Below are 12,793 nucleotides of genomic sequence, written 5' to 3'. Positions count from 1 at the left end.
CGCTGCACACACACACACACACACACACACACACACACACACACACACACACACACACACACACACACACACACACACACACACACACAGCCTATACACTCAATACACAGTGGACTGGCTCAGCCCTTTTTTCCTGCATTATTCCTCTTTTGTGTTGTTAGTGAGGAGCCCACCTCTCCTTAGGGACAGGATTGGGTGTCTTAGGAGGGCATCAGAGCCTATCAGCTTTGACTTTGACTGTTGCCAATTTCCTCACCAGTAACCAATTGCTGAGCCACACAGCACTGGAGCATAGATTGGTGGTATGCCTCGTCTGTCCAGCAGAGGTCGCTTGGCACAGTGGAGCTCAGGGTTCCCTCCTTTTGTCATGACTGCTGACTTTACTGCTCATCTATGCAGGAATAATGGCTGAAATCAACCAGTGTACAATGTTAATGGCATTTGAATTAGAACACTTCTAAATTAATTAGGTAAGTAAAGTATGCAACAATCAAAATGTCACTGTTGATAAAGCTATGTTCCTGTAAGCAGCGGGGGGAATCGACAGACTGATTTGTTTGGTGTTATCAATCTGGGTTAGGCTCTGCTGGCTCTAGGCTTGTTTCATCTGCGTGTGTGTTTGTGCGCATATGTGTGTATGGCTTGCTTGTATGAGTGTCTGTGTGTGTGTGTGTTTACCGTTGGGTAGGGAGACAGTTTGATTGAGCTCTGCGCCGTAAAGCTGTCTGTTTGCCAGACGGTTTGTCTCCTAGCCAAGACTCTGCAGCAGAGAAGAATACAATGATTATCTGTCACACGGCAGCAACGTTCTTCATCAGTCTGGCTAGCAACAGCCCAGACTGCCCTGTACAAGCCTCAGACCACACACTGAATCAGCCTCAGGACCTTTTCAACTCTGAAACTCTGCATATGCTTTATTGGTTCTTTTGTCTGTGTGGTAAAATGTTCTGTTACATGTTTACTTTAGGCTTGATACAACTATTTGGCCACCTTTGTTTGACTTTGAAGGGCCGAAAGGAGCACATCTACAGCTTTTCACCTCACCACAGAACGCTGTGAGCGACTCTCTCTTTTGTTGTGGTTTCTATAAATGTGTGTGTGTGTGTGTGTGTGTGTGTGGGCCGTGCAATAGTGTTCAGACAGGAGCGTGAGAGGAATGTCAACAACCTTTAACCTTCGGGCTCATTAATGTGAGGGGTGTGGGGTGATGATGTGGCAGCGGGATAGCTGGTGCATGTGTGTGTATGTGTGTGTGTGCATCCAGAGCAGTGTCAGAGCAAACATGATTTATCACGTATTAGTAGGCAGAGAGGAGGAGGACGGAGCTCTCAAAAGTCTGGGGTCATGAGGTCAGGTCAAAGGTCACGAAAGGTCACAGTGCAGAGTGAATATCAAAGAGCACCCTGGGGGTTAGATATGGCCAACCAGGGCCTGATAGCCTTCCAGGGACTGACTGGCCAGACAATCGCATGTAAACACACGCACATACACACACGCACATACACACACCTTGCTTGTAGGTGGAGTGTGTTGAGGCTAAGGTCAGTGTGGTTGTTCAGAGGTCAGAGGTCAGGGGAAATAGCCATTAGATCAGACCGCGGATTTATCCTGCTCCTACACCTCTGTTACGTACACAAACACACACCCACATTAGCACTCCAACGTGCATTACCTCTTGACAGACTGACAGCAAATATGTTCTAAAATACGCATCTAAACCAAGCGTGCTGGTACACCCAAACAGACATGTACAAGCAGACAAAGCCCCACAAAGGCAGCTAATTTCACACTGACTCTGCTGGGGCCCTGTTTGGGCACGGCCGTGAAGCACAGACAGAGAGACAGATGGTGCAGGGCTGGCAGGAGGAGTTTCTGCTGTCCTCTGTGCGTGTATGTGTGTGCGAGCATGCATTTGACTGATTGTTTATGTGCATTCGTGCTCGTGTGCGCGCATTCTCCTGTGTCTTCGCGCATTTTCAAACATCACTTTGTACTCCACACACCAGCGCAGTCGAGGCTTTAGGCCACGCTAGCAGTGCCTCTCCTAACTGCTTCCTGTTGCCAAGCTAGGTGTCAGGAAGTGTTACCCCCAGCACACCCTCTATGTCTTCATAGACGTTTTTCAATCCAGTCACAGTGTTTTGTAAGACTCATTTCCTTCCGAAGAGACCGCAGAGTGGAGACTGTGCATATTAAGCATGAGGAGGACCTGTTTGAAGTTGAATGTAGCTGGCAGTGAATGAAACAAGCTCTTGTATCTTTGTGTTTTGCTGGAGGTATTGTTTTCTGTTGCACCGTGCACAGTTGTGTATTTACGTTTGTGTGTGCATGTGCACGTGTGGTTGCTGTAATTGAAATGACTGGTTGCCATGATAGCTTGTGCATAACTTAAGCTTGTCAGTGTGCTTGGCTTGGCTGAACGGGGGCCAGGGGGCAAGGAAGGAAGGAAAGGAGGAGGAGTTAGGGAAGGAGCAAAGCAATAGGGTTGAAAGAAGGAGAGATGGATTTGAGAGGCAGTGAGGGGGGCACGGAAAAAGATGGCAATAAACCAAAAGGATAACGAACAGAGGCAGGGAAATGACTACAAATGGATGGGTAGAGGTAAACATTAAAGTGGAGAGGGTGTGATGAATACAGGTGGTGCTAGCAAGCTGTTTTAGCATGCAGCAGCCGGAGGGAAGACTAATGGGCTAACAGACAGGCTGACAAATAGGAAGACTGACTGACTTACTAACTGACTAGTAGTGAGGCTGACAGACGGCCAGACGGATAGATGGACAGGCTGACAGCCAGCGAGCCAGCCCGGCAGACAGGGAGCCAGTGTCATCCCACACTGGGAGAACAGGAGGAGCGAGAAGGGTTCATATTCTCCCGGACAGGTGGCAGAGACATGCCACTGCTGCCACCTGGCACTCACTACCCTGTGTCCTTTTCTCCCTTGTTCTTTCTCCGAGCCATAATATTGCTATCAGCTCTTGACCTGGTCTTCCTCCAGAGCTCATGCTGTGGTCGTATAGCAGAGCCCTGTTTTTCCCAGTTTGACTTACTTCTAAGACAGAGAATCCCCTCTTCTACAGGCTTCACCCTCCCTGTTGCGGGGCGAATAGGCCAGGCAGGCAAAAGGCAGCATGGTAGCGATTAGTGATTACCATCCTCCAGCCTTCCTCGGGCTCAGAGAGGCATGCAGGTAAACCCTCTGTCCCCATCAGTCAAGGCCAGGGCTGTGTGAGCAGGTGGGCTGGTGGTGGTGGTGGTGGTGGGGGGGCAGGCACTCTGGAGGCTGGACCCCGACTCCCCCAAGTAGCAGAGGCCACCTGCTCCCATTCACCGCTCCACAGCCCTGTCTGCCCCGCTAGCGCCACGCAGGCTAATTAAACTCAGTGTGGCATATACACTCTTACTCCCACTCACACTGAGAGACACACATACGCCAGCTCACATCAACTGTGTGAATTTAATAACACAAATAGACACACACACAAAGAATAATCCACCCACACTCTCTGGACGGGAAGGAGAAGAAGTGAGGAATGCAAACATTTTATAACACGGGAACAGAAACAGTTGTATTGCACGCTCACACACAAACACTCACACATACACAGGCTACATGCTGCCAACAGACTGTCCCATTTTAGAGTAGGAGTGTTCTATTTGGCGTCCACAGCTCTCCTCCTCTCTCTGATCTCACTGCAGCATTTTTCGTGGTCCCTCGACATACTGGGGAGGACAAAGCTGTCACTGACATTATGAAGACAAAGCCTTCGGTGACTTCAAATTTATACCTGTTTTAGCCCCGGCAAAGCTTGTCCCCTTATCTCTAATTCATCTGCTATTGTTTCCATATCATGGCAGAACTGGGCAGGAAACAAATCCCATGATAGCACGGCAAACTGCACTCATTCCCCTGGTAGATTTTCATGGAAGGCAGATCATTTTTAATCCTATTTTAACTATTTTGTATTTTTATTTGTCCTTTATTATACTGACAGCTTTACCTTTAATGTATCTGGCTGTAGTTATTCATAACTTTGTAAACTAACCAAGCACTGCAACTCTCACCTAATCAATCTGTAGACAGTATTTAAGATATTTCCTGCATGTTTACACTTTATAGATTTCAAAACTGCAACTTGAGTGATCTCTTTTTGCAATTTAGGGGGAAAAAAGCAAAAAGAATAACTTCTGCAGGGAGAAAATGAAATAGTGTCTGATGGATTAAGTTTCGGAAAGCTAACTGCGACTTAAGCCTTTTGCGAAGAAGGGAATGGAGAGGGGACAAATATTTTGGGGTGATGAAGAGTGTGTGCGGGTGTTTGTGTGTGTCTGTGTGTGAGAAAGGCAGATGCAGACAGACACAGAGAAAAAGAGGAGACAGTGGCGGTGAGGGACTTTGAGAGGTGTGACTGTTCCCTAAAATGATTTCAGACCCAGCCCACCTAGACCCCCACAGCTTCCAACATGCCACAGGGAGTTGTCCCATAATCCTCTGTTCCAGGTAAACAGCTTTCTTCCACCAAAAGCCTGGACCCATCTCCTGCACACACACCATCAAAAAGCTCTCCTTTGCATATGCCTTTAAACCTCCTCCTTTCTTAAAGCCATGGGCCCCTTATCTGTAATGGAACTCACTGATGCACAAACACTGCTCTGTAATTGGTGCAAATTAGCCTGATGTTTGTTGATTTGTGGCTGATGAGGTGCTTAAACAAACATCAGAGTATCAGTGTTTGTCTAGCCTGGTACTGACTTCCATTTTCACTCAAGTTAAGGTTGCATGTGAAGTGAGGGATTTCTGTGCGGCTTCATATATCCGTCACAATAAAGTCTTCACATGGAATCAGGCAGACAGCAGACGGACAAGACCTTCTGTACAGCATGGGAAAAACGAACGATGGAATGGCTTGATAATATGTTGCGTAGGTGGCACTAAAAAAGATTTAGTGTCAATTACCTTATGGAAATATTTTAACAATTTCCACTATTGTACATTTAAAGGGAGCTACATACAGTGTCATTGAAAACCAGGAAAAGTCATTAGTAAATGCCTTGAAAGTTTTGGAAAAGTTATTGAATTGTATTGGTGTATAAAGGACTCAATTGTTACAGCACTCTTTCGTGGATAACCTTCCACGTAATGCCACATAACTGCTAATTTATCTTGTTGTTGTTGACATAATGTAGTTATAATATCCTCCTGAGACCCTGTGCCTCATATGAGAACATCACATTTTTAGTTTCCTGCACTTTGTACTTCGTTTTGCTTAACGAAGACCTGTTGTCCTCGTTCGTGGACACTTTTTTGTGTCATCTAGTGGTAGTAAGAGCACAATACACTGATCCATGTAAAAACAAGATGGCAGCTTTCTCTGCCAAGTCAGCCTGCAGATCCCGAGACAAAAGTGGTACAAAACATGATCAAATTTTATGGTTGAAACTTGTTTATTTATGATTGGGAATTTCTCATTAATTCGTTTGAGGACATTGGGACTTATTGTTGACAATGTTTAGTTTTTTTTATGCTTATCAGGTCCTACTGATCCCAAATAGCTAGGAGAAATTAAAAATGCAAACCAAACAAAAGTTCAGGTCTCAGGAGGATATGTGTTGATGTGTGACAGCGTTTTGCTTACCATCATGTAGCCTACATTTCATCATGTTCTCCCTGCTGTACATGCTCTCTCTATGTAGGCTATGCCAGTTAGCTGCAATCATGTTTGAACTGAGTTTGAATCTGATATGTTTAAATAACACAAATAGAGACTTGACATCGGTCAACATCAACATACATATTACTCAGCAATCATCACTGCATATCTGACAAAAATATCAAAGAAAGTAAAAAACTAACCATTTAATTGAATAGTTTTTAACGTTTATTTAAAGACTTTATAGCTTATGCAGTAAAAGCATCTAATTTTGTTTTCGATAGCTACTGACTATTTAAAAAAAGAAAGGGAAAAAAAAGTAAACCATGATGCAAATGGGTTTGCCTTTTTGAGCACCTTTATAGCAAATGGCACCATTTTAAACTTGACTAAGTTATATTTTTATCATTTATCTTTGAACACAGGTATATATCCAAGGTGGCAATCTGAATCACATGAATCACTCTCTCTACAGGCCCCTTCACCCCAGGGGCCCCAGTGCAACCGCACTGCCTGCACTGTCTATATTTACGCCCCTGGCATCCATTAGTGTTCAGTGTGCACTCTGAATGCTCAAAACCAGAATTTTTTCTGCGTGTGGATTTATGAATGTGCACACCCTGTTTATTCTGATTTTAACCCACATGACAAATGAGTCCTATTTGGAGTAATTTGAAGTGAAGTCAACAGTTATTTGGAGTAAAGTACACCTTACAGTTCTGTTTGACTTATTATGAGTGGTCATGGAAATGTTGTTATGGGTCCTTGAAAAGCCATGGAAAAGTTTTGAAGTTTTGTCCACGGAGATGTGTGGGAGCTCTGTGCATAACATCAGGATGTAGATTCCATTACAGAAGGATATCTTAATTCAGAACCGTAATGCTGTTTACTATTGCTGGTATTCTCACCTAATTTTACCGTCCTGCTTGTCCACTGTAATGATATCTAATTTGCCATCCACTGTCTGCCTGATTCCATGTGAATGCAACATTAGCATACAAGGAAATATTAGATATTACCATGGAAACAATATTTAGCCAGAACACCCTTCACATGTAAACATGTCATTTTCAAGGCTACACTAGCTCTAGTCTCGCTATGTTGCCCTTGCTGGTCTGGTGTTAACCTGCACAGCTGCGTGATGAGCGAAGCTGTGTTCTCCTCAGTTCTCCTCCTTCTCTGTGTTTAACAAAGTCTCTCTCTACACAGCAGAGAAACTCCTCTGTTTACACTCCATCACAGACACTTAAACACTACTCCCTCGCCTCTGCCTTCCATTCCCTCTTTAATCTCTCCCTCCTCTCTTTTCTTTTCTTTATCCACTCCATTTAGTCATTAGGTCGGCTCTCATCTGCATAAGCTTTGCGTTGTAGCACTCGATTGCACTGGGCTCCAGCTCATGTTTATTAAATAAGCCTTCTTGTTGTGTCAGCCCCACAGCTTGCCCTGCTCCCTGCCTTGTCCTACTGTTTTCTTGCTTTGCTCCTTCTCTCCTTGCCGCCTCTCCCTCTCTTCATCCCTCTCTCTGTGGTTGGCGTGCTAGCCCGCCCTCTCCCTTCCCCCCCTTTCTTCTTATTCCTCTGTGGGGGTATTAAAGGCTGTTTCTGTTGGCCGTCACTCTTCATAAGTGGTGTCTTGCTCAATGTGTTCGCCCTGTTCCCTGTGCGAGTGCACCTCAATGCCCTGGTGCGCGCTCTCTCTGCAGGCCCCACTCAGAATGGAAATGAAGGGAGTCTGTAATGAGTTCCACTCAGCCAGGGTCCCCGACCCCACTGCCATCAGCCAGCTTAGAGGAGAGAATCAGAGAGACAGAGAGAGGGTAGAGAGACGGGGGTCAGAGATGGAGAGAAGAAGAGGCTCAAGGGAAAACACAGGGCTTTTTAATTTTTTTTTTTACACCCCCCTCTTTTAGTGCCCGGTTGCCAAGCTGCTACAATGTTAAGCTGGCCTTTCTTTCAGTCTATAGGGAACAGTGTGGGACCGTGACATGGAGCAGGAGAGGAGAGGGGAATGATTTTGAACAGGGGGGTGTTTGAAAAAGGGAGGAGAGAGGTGGAGGAGAAGGACGACAGAGCAAAGCAGAGGACAGGAGAGATGATAGGATTAAACAGGGAACAAAGGGATAGACTGTATTTTCGGTAGAACATATGGGTGATGAGAATACATGATGACGACAGCGATGATGACGACAATGACAACAGCTTCCATAATTGATATCTCTCCTTCCTCCTGGCAGCTCATCCTATACAGTGTAACACTGCCTGTGCTCTGCTCTCATCAGGGCAGGATGCTCCTTTGAGCTTCATGTAGGATAAACCTCTGAGGAAAACTGTGAGGTTGAGTTAATTGGTTGTAAGTCCACCAGATTTAATAGCCATGCATTTTTAGGCCACAGCTGTTTACCCTGAAACCTAAGGAGCCATGTCGTACTAATTGTCAGGATGCTGACGTTAGCACAATGGGATGGGTACCGGACAAAGCAAAAACAGGAAAATAGAGTGTTCCCATTTTTATGGACCAAATCTTTCTCAAACAAGGCATTGGAAATTGAGAAAAGAGTCATTTACGCTCAAGGTGTTTGAAAAGTTTTTTCTTTCAAAGATGTCCAGGTTACATGTAACAATAGGCCTGTTTTTAACTGCAGCATTTTTGTAATACTAGGAAAGTCACAGATGTTACAAATAACATTAAAGATGGCTCCTCCCCGTAAACCATGACAGTGGGACAGTGAGCCAACCTGCACAACAGCAGGACCCTGAGTCTTTAGCAGTCATCTGTTCCCATACACAGTAGGGATGTCCTAATGAAGGTTTTTTGCCCCCGATCCCAATCAGAGTCATTTAATATTGAATATCTGCAGATAAGGAGTCCCGATCCGATACTTACGTTTGCCTAGCACACTTCAAGTACTTTAAAGTTATTAAAATCAATCCAGTGTATATGATTAACAATTGAATACCACTGTAATGCATTTATAAAAGAAATGCCTGCATCCAAGATCTTCCTTAGTATAATTTTTTTAGTGTTGTATAAATTAACAACCTCTCTGTCCCTTTTCTATGCCTTTAAGAGAGTAATCCCCAGTGTGTTACCTCTTAGTGTGTGAGTTACCTGAATAAACTGTCCTATTGAGTGTCTGTTTTCATCACCTGTACGTCTTTAGCACTGATTACATTAATCAATTTGTTTCGCTCACGGGCCTTTTTATTGCACTTAAGAGTCTGCGGTGAAACAAGGTGCACCATAGATGACAAACAGCAAAAAGCAAAATACTGTCTCATACGGAGCTCAGTGTGATGTTTCGCTGCAGGAAGGGCTCAGTTCTTGCGGACAGTGGAGAGTTCGAGAGTTGACAATGACTCCACCTTGTTACATTAAATCTTCACCAGTAAAACACCTGTGTGACAGCTGACCAAGGTGTCAGATCAGGCTCTATATAGTTCACTATAGCCGATACTGATCGGTTAAAAATGACCTTGATCAGCCCCAACATCGATGTTTGAGATCAGATCAGGACATCCCTAATGCATGCTTTCCTCTCAAAGATGTGAGAGGTGTGAGCGCACCTACTTTGGATGATTCCTTTACAAATCGATGAGTCACATTAGATGTTATTTACACAACGTTCTCTCCCTGCACACCAAAGCAGTCAGCTGGAGAAGGTGGAGCCGTGTCAACACAAACTGAAATGGCCTCCTAAGAGGTGTGTGTGTGTGTGTGTGTGTGTGTGTGTGTGTGTGTGTGTTAAAAGTGAGAGTTGTGTCTGTGAGGCTGTGATAGATGAGAGACAGCTGATAAGGAGACCTGGGGTTGGAGCAGTCAAACAGTGCACAGATACAGAGTGGCTCGGTCTTTCCTATCTATTCCTGCGTGTGTGTGTGTTTGTGTGTGTGTATTTCTAGCAGGGCTGTTGTACACAAGACTGTCTGTTCGGAGGCAGATGCCTCACTGGGCGTGAAGCCCAGATATTGTGTGTGTGTGTCTCGGTGAAAGAGGGTAATGGCTGACTCTACACGGCCTCTGACCCTGCTGGGCAGCACAAGTCCTCCTCTGTTTCTCCTCACACTGATTAGAGGGTCAGAGCTGCATCACACACACATGCACACACAGACACACACACACACACTTACAAACCTACACACATACACACAGTGTGCCTCTTTTGGCTCTGCCGTCAGCACAATAGAGAAGGAGAAAGAGGACATTCAGTAACGCTGAAAGAGAGAGGTGGGGTCAAACTGAGAAGAGGGGAGAGAGAGAGAGTGGTGAGATGTGAAGCGAAACACATAAAGAGAACAGCGGCACAACATGGATTTGCACAGATAAGAGAGAAAAAATGGATAGCACAGGATATAGGCTTGGAGAAGACAGATATGCTCAAACAAAGATAAAAGAGAGGCGGGTGGGAGCGATATACCTGGTTATTAGAGGCAGAGGGAGCAAAGGATAAAAAGCGAGGATTGGTGGAGTTAGAGTAATAGAGATTTTTTTTTCTTGCTTTGTCCTTTCCTTTCTCTCTTCTCGCTCTTTAAGGATGAATCATTCAGCAATCATTTATTTTTCTGTTGAAGCACGACTTTACCCTCTCTACCTCCATGCCACCTCTCCGTCTTTATATCTCACACTCTCCCCCTCCCTAATATATCTCTCCATCTGAAATGAAAAGGAGAAGGAGCAGGGTGTTTGCACAGCTACGGATGCCACAGTTCTAAAGGAAACACAATGTCTGAGAGCAAGGTGTGTGTGTGTGTGTGTGTGTGTGTGTGTGTGTGTGAGAGAGAGAGAGAGAGAGAGAGACAGTATTAGCCCTTGAGGCAGCTTTCCTGGCATTTGACTAAAGGCTTGGGTGTCTGTGGGCCACTTTGTGTATGCATGCATGTATCCCAGTTTGCATTGGTCTGTGTGTATGTGTGCGTGTGTGTGTGCGTGCATGTGGCACTGACCCATGTAAAGAGACAGTGTGTGTGGGGCATACATAATGGATGCTCTTCCTGCCGCACACAAGAGTGCACAGCGCCGTGAGGGATTCCCAGCTTAACAAGCCTGCCTGAGTGTGTGTGACAGAGAGAGAGGCAGAGAGAAAGATAGAGAAAGAGAAAGGGAGTGTGCAACATCCATAACTGATCCTAAAGAACGTTGCCATGAGCAAAACTCACTGCCATCCCTGTCATCTTTCTCCACCAGTATTAACCTCTGCTAATTTTTCACCTTCTATATTCTGTTTCTCTATCTCCATAGTTCCTCTTTTGATTTCTGTCGAATGGTTTCTCTGCCCCCGTCTCCTCCTCCGTCCCGGCACACTCATCACCTCCCCTTTTCTGTATAATTGTGTCTTCAGCTCTTCAAACAGGCTGCGGTATATCTGCTTCCCCGCTCCCTTTGGAGTGGAAATGTCATTTGTTTCCCGAACTGTTCCAGAGAGGAGCAGCCAGAGTCTTCCACCTGTGAGACACTGATAGCACACGCACGCTCGCGCACACAAAAACACACACACACGCTCCATCCAGTTTCTCTCGAGCCCCCAAACATTGCACGCCATCCATTCCTGACTGTGACACACAACTCCGCTGTGTGCACTTGCTCTCAAACAGAGAGAGTGACAAAAAGACAGGAGGTCACTCAGACCAATTAAGACAGATGAAAGCATGCAACTGAGAAATTGGGGTTTTTCAGAGCTTTTTATTTCCCTTTTAACCCTGTGGTCGTGATGACAGAGTCTGTTGTTGCACTGTGCAGGTGGAGCTGGTTCAAAGTTCAAAGGTCAGACTGATGTGTAACCAAAGAGGAATGCTTGTTTCCCCATCCTCTTTCCATAATGCAACTCAAACTGTAAATGTTGTAGCAGACATGTGGGAGGTTGATTCTCTTTCTAAGACACTGGCAGTTTGATGGCGAAGGCTCAGGGAAGGATTTACAGAAATCTTCCACTGTGGCCCAAGTGGGACCAAAAGTAGCGATATGACATCGTAAAGCATGAAAATGTTTATAATGGTCTTAAAAATGACCAATGGCAGACAGTGGGGATTGACAGAGTTACTATCAGCGCACGGCTTGAGACAAATACATCTGTTAATTTAGAATAATTGTTGCATCATAATTCAAAATAGGAACTAAAAAAGATATATGCTTCTGCTAGAGGATGGCTGCCTATGTTACCTGCACGCAAACATCTGTACTGTTATGAATGTTAAATGTTTATCTTCATGTAACAAACAACAGAAGGAGTGTAGCTTTACACAGTTTACTGTATATAACAGGTGCAAAACTGGAAAACAGCATTGATGGAAAAAACACAACTTCATTAAATAGACACTTTTTGGATCCCAGTTGGATCAATTCAGAATGTTTAAAAATAGTCACAAGGCAGGTGATTAAATAAGCGAAACCCAGAAGACAACAGTGGACCAAGCTGTTTTGCCAATCTATACGACAGCACCTGAATGCACCCAACTGTCAGAGTTGTTAGTCAGTTCACTTTTTCAGCTGTGTTACCAGTCACCTGGTCTTACATAAACACTGCTGATCTATGTGGATGTAATGTCATGAGGGAGCAGACTTGACAGGAATATTTCATAGAGGACTGTTTGGGAATTGATGTTGACCTTGCAATATTTTTGATTTCACAAGAAAAAAAACACACATTTTCAGCAGCAGCATAGTGCTGCAGTCTTGATCTACAGAACAGGATGTCAGCTTTATCTTGGGCTTTGAGCGCAGCTGAGGGGCAGGGGGCCAGAGCCCTGAGGTGTCAAGGTGTCTGGTCCCCGGTGCCACTGAGAGATGCAGAGTACACCGGGCAGAGAGCAGTGGAAGGGCTGTTATAACGGCGGAAAGAGAGGTTGAAAGAATTCTCCTGTCTGTCTTCTGTAAACAAAAATGAGAAGAAAGGTGGAGGGAGAAGTGGAGGGGGGCTTGGTGGTTGAGTGGGAGCGATGCAGAGGAAGAGAGGGAGGCGTGGGGGGGTTCTCTATTGTAATAGCTGGGTCAGCGGGATCCCTGCCATTCAGGATTGAAAAGAGGCCCCAATTAAATGACTTCGTCGAGCAAGTGAGCTGGAGCGGTGTGTGTTTGTGTGTGTGTGTCTGAAGCTGCAAGTGAATGTTTTCTGCATGTGTGTGTTTGCGTTCTCACACCTAAGTATGTGT

The 12,793-nt window shown here is 45.1% G+C and overlaps 2 protein-coding genes across 5 annotated transcripts in view; both read left to right on the top strand.

Annotated features, from left to right (window-relative positions):
* The window catches only part of LOC126389193 (cytochrome c oxidase subunit 4 isoform 1, mitochondrial), a 516,851-nt gene that overhangs the window by 392,444 nt on the left and 111,614 nt on the right, over positions 1 to 12,793 (top strand). The window contains exon 1 of one of the 4 annotated variants that reach the window (XM_050042775.1): positions 10,604 to 10,608. The exons of the other annotated variants lie outside the window; for them this stretch is intronic. The gene's annotated coding sequence lies outside the window, so the exon portion shown is untranslated. Of the gene's footprint in view, positions 1 to 10,603; positions 10,609 to 12,793 lie in introns of those variants that run through there. 4 annotated transcript variants of the gene reach the window in all.
* The window catches only part of gse1b (Gse1 coiled-coil protein b), a 188,423-nt gene that overhangs the window by 78,996 nt on the left and 96,634 nt on the right, over positions 1 to 12,793 (top strand). The window lies entirely within an intron of this gene.

The sequence above is a fragment of the Epinephelus moara genome, chromosome 1, assembly GCF_006386435.1.
Source record: "Epinephelus moara isolate mb chromosome 1, YSFRI_EMoa_1.0, whole genome shotgun sequence".
In the NCBI taxonomy this organism is placed as follows: domain Eukaryota; kingdom Metazoa; phylum Chordata; class Actinopteri; order Perciformes; family Serranidae; genus Epinephelus; species Epinephelus moara.
Note: the sequence above shows the minus strand (reverse complement) of the source record. Positions and strands in the feature narration are given on the sequence as shown.